Below are 6,484 nucleotides of genomic sequence, written 5' to 3'. Positions count from 1 at the left end.
ATTTGGTCAAGGAACGCAAGCACACACCCTTGTTTTACTTTAAAGAGAACAAATAAACCAAGAAAGGCTGTATAAACTCTTTTTAGCTACAGCCCTGATCCTGTAAGGAGCTCCATGAAAGCCCTATGGGATGGCACATGAGTGCAGAGATCTGTCTGCACAGAGCTCCTTGCAAGAACAGGGCCAGAGATGGTTACTCTGAGAGGCTAGTTGATGAGTCATAATATAGCTACAGGTGCCTCCTCTGTTGTACTGTGGTCACAGAGCTTGCTATTCACAAGTACCTTACCTTCTAGGTATGGTGTAAATCTAATAAAAAGATAGACAATAAGGCCATATCCCTCCCAATTTTCCTCGGTTGAGAAATCAGCCTAATAATCAGTTGAATCAGCTTTCCTATGACATCCCTATTATTTTCAGGATTTGACTGAAGAGGAAATACCATGTGAACACACACAGAGACACACACGTGTGATATTTATTTTATTTTATTTTGATTCAGTCCATTTCTGAATAGGCACTTGCTTGTTAATTAGCTGTCTTACACTGTTATATATTATTACACAGTGTAATGTAATCTCATAGTGCCAGAATGTGGGATTAATATCATTAGGGTCTAAGATATGTGGGCATGCTATTACCATGGTGGAACAGATTAAGGTACTTCAGAAATAAAAATCTTGCAGCAAACTGAAGTTTTTCTATGCAAGATCAATACAAATAAAAATGTGTTAAATCTAGCAGCTGCCCAGTATCTCTACTGACATTACAGAAGGGTCAAGAGTATAGAGAGAGGGATTTTCCTTGCATTGGCCTCAGCAAACATGTATGATCAAGGAAAAAGAAGTGGAAATGAAGACATGCTTCCCTGATCTTAGAGGAAACGCTGGTTGAGAATAGTTCGTCATTCTGTACAGATTGCCTCTGTAATGCTGCCTAAGTCTGTTTCTGACTGGGTTATCAACTGTATAGATTGCAAATTAATGCTGCTTGTATTGAACTGAGTTCCCTACTTATTTGTTATTAAAAAATAGTTGGAACCGGTGCTTAGAGGTATATCCTGCTTCCTTGTCTGAGCTGGGTTCCCTCTACTGTTACTGTTTCAATTTCTAGAAAATCAAGCACATTTGCGTCCAGCGTCACGGGTGCCCGGCAAGGGACCTGATTCTCCTCTCACAGTGATTTTACACCAGTGCTACTCCACTGACCTCATGGGGAGTAGCAGTGGTGTAAAATCATGGGGAGTTATTCCAGATTTACAGGGGTGTGTGAGAGGGGAGAATCAGGCCCAAGATCCCTGCCTTGAGACATCCACACTCTAAGGTCCCAATCCTGCAAACACTGATGCACGTAACTTTAAGCATCTGAGAATCAAAGAAGTCAATACAACTGTACCACATTGCTAACCATGCTTAAAAATTAAGTGCATGACCCACTGTTGAGTGTATGTTATGTGCCCCCCCTCTGTGCCAAATCCACAGACGATATAAGTTCTTTACAGTCCCAGCTAGGGAGCCTTTGCTCTTTAGCTCTGGAGGTTCCCAGTACAATCCCTGGTATCAGCCAGAATGGCAGCCGTCACACATAAGTATTTGCAGGCTCAGGGCCTTACTGACATCAGTTCATTTATTCACATGACTGCACAAGTGAATAAGGGCCTCAAGTTCCAGCGCTTTCATGTGTAAACTGCCTTTTATTCTCTCCTACTGTTAATTTGCAAGTAGCAATAATTTACATGTATACAGTGGTGCTTTTAGTCCACTTTACTATGGGACATAATTTAGTTACATAAAATAGTCAATACTTGCTAAAAGAGAAACTTGTGGCCTTGTGCTGTTCTACGCACAAGAGTTGATTGTACATGTATTTTTTCTTTTATACCATTAAGAACTACCATACTTGCGAAGATTGAGAAGTATACCATAACAAATATAGATCTGCAAGGGAAGAGAAATTGTAAAGCATTACAGACATGTGTAATCCAGGCCTTTTAGCTCCCTAGGCTTCATTGGAACTAAATGTACAAATATGTGGGGTAAAGGAAGAGCCAATATTTGAAAAGCAACAAGAGAAAATCTGTACATAATTTGATTGTTTTTACAACAGCATTTTCACTTGCATGTGACCAGATTATCAATCAAAAGATCAGTAATATCTTCAAAAAAGGACTTTTAAAGATTCATCACTTTGTCATATGCATATGGAGAGATGCATGTGCTACATGCAGGAGAAATGCTCTGAGCTATAGTAAATAAGATGTATACAAATACTGGAAAACCAAAATTTCACATCTAGTGCTAATGATGTTTAGCATTCAACATGAAGCCCTAAGTAGGGTTTTAGTGCACACTATTAATACTGTGTATTTTAGGCAGGTATTGAGCACCCAACTCCAGTGTAATGAATGTACACATAAACCTTAAAATTAGTCTTAAAAGCATATAAACCACTTCAGTTGTTAACATTTTCTAAAACCCACATGTGTGGGTAATATCACTAAAAGCAGGTATGTTGGATAAAAATGAATGATGTCCCTTTTCCAATATAAACCCAGGAGTTCATCTTCCAGTATTGTTTATAAATAGAAGAGAGTCAATTTGCTTAGGATCTGCAGGACTTTTCAGTACTCCATTTAGATAATGACAACATTTTTAACACAGCTATCACTCATTAGGTCAAGAGGTTGTGATTAATCAAGAACTGTTTTGGTTTAGGCTGATAGACATCTAGTCTCTTTAGTTTACAGTTGAATGAAGATGGCTTCAACAGTTTACAGAGTGAACTGTAATGATACATTAGACAAAAATTGAGATGCAGAAGAGAAGTGTGATCTATTTAATCATTCCATTTGCATTACAATGTGCTGTGTGTGGATTAGGCTAGGCAATGCTACAGTAAATTAAAATCTGCTGGGAAATTGTTAATGTATTATACCAGTAGGAGTTCATTGGCAGGTTACAGCCTAGATAGATGTCTGCTGAATATTACCAGGCAATATTAGAGTTTGGACTAAAAGAGGAAGATTCCTTCCAGCAATAACTGACTGATGGAGAGGGCACTTCCTGACTGTTAACAGCTGACTGGAAGAGTAGAGATCAGAGGCAAAACAGGTTATGACACAAAATCTCATGACAGAGTCTGTTCTCATGAGATTTTGGACCAAAATATAGACCAGGAAGTGGGGATCTGTTCAAATAAACTTTGGCATGAGCACCCAGACTTCCTGAATATTAACTAAAGTGAAATGAATTGCCAGACATTTTAGAATATTATGTACAGCATCCAGCATAAATGTCTACTATGTTTTTATAGTGAATTGCAACTGTTGTCTAAGATTACTTTCCCGTATTTTTCCGACAAACACTTTCTGCTCCAGTTTTCTTGATTGCTGTAGTAGCCTTTACTGAAGTGAAGTTCCTCAGTGACCTAGTGTTAAGATGTTCCATTGTAATACAATATGCTCACTAGGAAACATGGTGGTATACTCATCTACTCAAGATAGATGTGAACACTCATTTGTTAATATCCGTAATCAGACCTTTTTGTTTTTAACCATATCTTGAATCATTGTACCGTTGTTATATATATTACATCAAAAGTTTTCATACTTCATTAAAGAGTAAGTAGGCATTCCTGAGAAGATGCACTCTTTGTACAATCAAAATTTAGGACATTATCCTTCTTTCTATGATGTTCAATACCATCTACATCAGAGTTTCACACACCTTTGTGCTGTAACATTGTTCTCTTCTTCTTCAACTCATGACACTCTTAGATTTGTACTCCCTGTATGGACAAGACCAGGGTGAAATATCTGCAATCATTTTTCTTTTTAAATCAGATTTTATAAACTCAGACGGGGAATGGGCTGCATTGCTCTGAACTGCATTAATGAAGTACCATCTCTCTCCCCCTCCACTTTCCTTCCAATACTGATGATGGGTGTAAAGCAGAGTAGCACCAGAGATACAAAAAGAAGTCAACACATTTTTTAAACTATTCTTTGTTCAATCCATGCCGGCTGTTCCTAATCGGATCCTCTGATAAATCTATTATATGCATCGTATGTGCCCTGTACAATACTGCAATCCAGCAAAGAGAACATTAATGAATACAATGTGTGTGAACATGCACTAAGATGGAGTCTATGTGAACTGCTGTTGGCTAGAATTGTTTGGGAAAATGATGATATATTGTTGCAACTAGTGTTCTAGTTTGCCCCGGATTTAATGAATTAATCTGGAGACCACAAATAATGAAGAACACAGACTGCTGTAGGATTACTTTCACTCCTTAGTGACTCTGTCTGTGCTTAATAAAAGTTAGCATTAGTTAAGAACATCGAACTGGGTTCTGGTGAGCCATCAATACACCCAATTCATACATACTTTGGAATGTTTTAATCCCTTGTCACATGGCACAGGAAATCTCTCTTTGTGACGTTCCCCCCTCACTCTCTCATGGGACACACTTGTCTTGCTTTCGGTATGAAAATTACCTTTTGAAACTGCTCCTTGTTGAGTTGACCTCTTGCCCTTCAAATGGAAGGTTGTCATGCCCTGGAAACTGGTTCTTCTAGTGATTTCTAATGAACTAAAACATCATTCTCTTACAGTAAAGCACTACTAGTAGAAATACAGTATAGTACCTGCATTAGCTATTTAAAGAATTCTGTGCTTTGAGAAAAGGAAATGCAGGACAGACCTAAAGCCATTAAACAGGGGACATGAAAGGGTGCATTACACATGCCTGAAGGATTAATGTCCCTTTATCTAATGACCTAATTAATGTTTTTATAATTTAGCATGCTATTAGAGAGCTTTCAGTGTGCACAATATTTGCAGATAAAACATGAATTCTAATTCATTAGGACGTTGCTTCTTCTGATCCTATTAATACAAAACATAACCCCCATGTAATCTTTAAAAAGTCAGTTATTTCAGTACATTGTACGAAGCTGTAGGCTTTTCTCAAAGAAACTTATAGGGACATACCAAGAAGCATACTAAGAAATGCTGTGGCTTGAGAACTAATGCGCAGGAAAATAACAAACAAATAAAAGGCAGGATTTGCACAGGAAAGAGAAACTGATAAAACTGAGTCAAAGGAAAGCAAGCATTTAAGGGGACAGAACAACTCAGCCAACCCAATCATCAAGGCCACAATCTTGTCTAGCATTCGATAAAATCTGGAGATTGATACTTTGATCAAACCACTAATAAGCTGATCACCTACCGACTTTTGTCACAATGATCTGGAACATGATTAGATTTGGGGCTCTGACTAAAATGCTTGACATGAACACAAATCACCCACCTACTGAGGTTCACACTCCTTTCCATTTCACACATTTCAAATACAAAAGGAACAAAGATGACACCAACTCAAGTCTGCTGTGGAGACAGGTTCTGGTATTCAAGTCCTAAATTTAACATTAGACAACTGTCCTTGACTAGGGGTTTTAACACCCAAAGAGGGAACATGATGACTCTCCCCTTTCTTTATGGCTAACTGGGAGCTCCTTAAACTCTCCTTTGTTGTAACATAGGGTAATGGTATGAGAAATGATTGAGAGCTATTGACATGAGACATTTGATCCATCAGACAGAAGGTCAGGTGATCTTGGCTGTGTTCCCAGCTCTGCCCCGATTAGCTATATGATCTTGGCCAAGTCACTTAACCTATCCAAGACCTTTTTCACATCTATAAAATTGGAATAAAAATACTTACCTTTAAATCCTTCCTTGGAAAGGGGAGTTGTGATTTGCTCCTTCGGAGGCTACAGGGAACTGAAGACGGACAAGGAGCTGTAAGACACTTCAAAAACTCAGATTCTGTCCTCTGAAGGCACAGAATTCTTTATTACCTCAGATAGCACACACCTGTAATGCAGAGCAGAGACAGACTCAGGATCAAAGATGACTCATGCCTCCTATACTGGGGGGCACAATCTAAAGGGGCGGGACATATGACCACCCCACGTGTCTCCTCTGCCCACAAACCTCCCCGCCCTGCACCCAGCCCGGGGCCACCGAGCTCTCCCCACCCCACCAGTTACTTGCGGGGGAAGGGGAGGTTCTGTCCTTCTCCCAGTGCACCTCCCCCACAACATGCTCGGCTGCTTTCCCTGGCAGCCAGACCTGGGCAGGGAGTGGTTGCTCGGTGGTATGTTGTTCCCTCGCAGAATGTTGAGTTGAGCAAAACTCAAACTTGTGAAAACTAGAAAACACAGAGTCAAGGTTGCCCACGCAAATTTAACTCTGCCCTCTTTCAACAATGCCCCAACACACCTTGTTAACACACATACCTTTCTCTGACAACCCCACAGTTGCTGAAATGTACAAACTCTTCACCTCCTTTTACAATCCACTCTCTCTCACCACAGGACTCCATCTAACGCTATTAAAGGACACAAAGAGAGAGCGAGCGTTGTAACAGACCATATCCTCTGTGGATTGGGCATGGAGGGGGGTATATAATGCTC

The 6,484-nt window shown here is 39.7% G+C and overlaps 1 long non-coding RNA gene across 1 annotated transcript; it reads right to left on the bottom strand.

The window, feature by feature from the left end:
- Positions 1-235: 235 nt before the first annotated feature.
- LOC128834609 (uncharacterized) lies at positions 236-5,971 on the bottom strand. Its single transcript, XR_008444458.1, has 3 exons — positions 5,731-5,971; positions 4,499-4,593; positions 236-3,786 (listed from the first exon to the last, which is right to left on the bottom strand). It is a non-coding gene; the product is annotated as an uncharacterized LOC128834609 (long non-coding RNA).
- Between the last annotated feature and the right edge of the window lie 513 nt (positions 5,972-6,484).

This window comes from Malaclemys terrapin, chromosome 3, assembly GCF_027887155.1.
Source record: "Malaclemys terrapin pileata isolate rMalTer1 chromosome 3, rMalTer1.hap1, whole genome shotgun sequence".
NCBI lineage: Eukaryota > Metazoa > Chordata > Testudines > Emydidae > Malaclemys > Malaclemys terrapin.
Note: the sequence above shows the minus strand (reverse complement) of the source record. Positions and strands in the feature narration are given on the sequence as shown.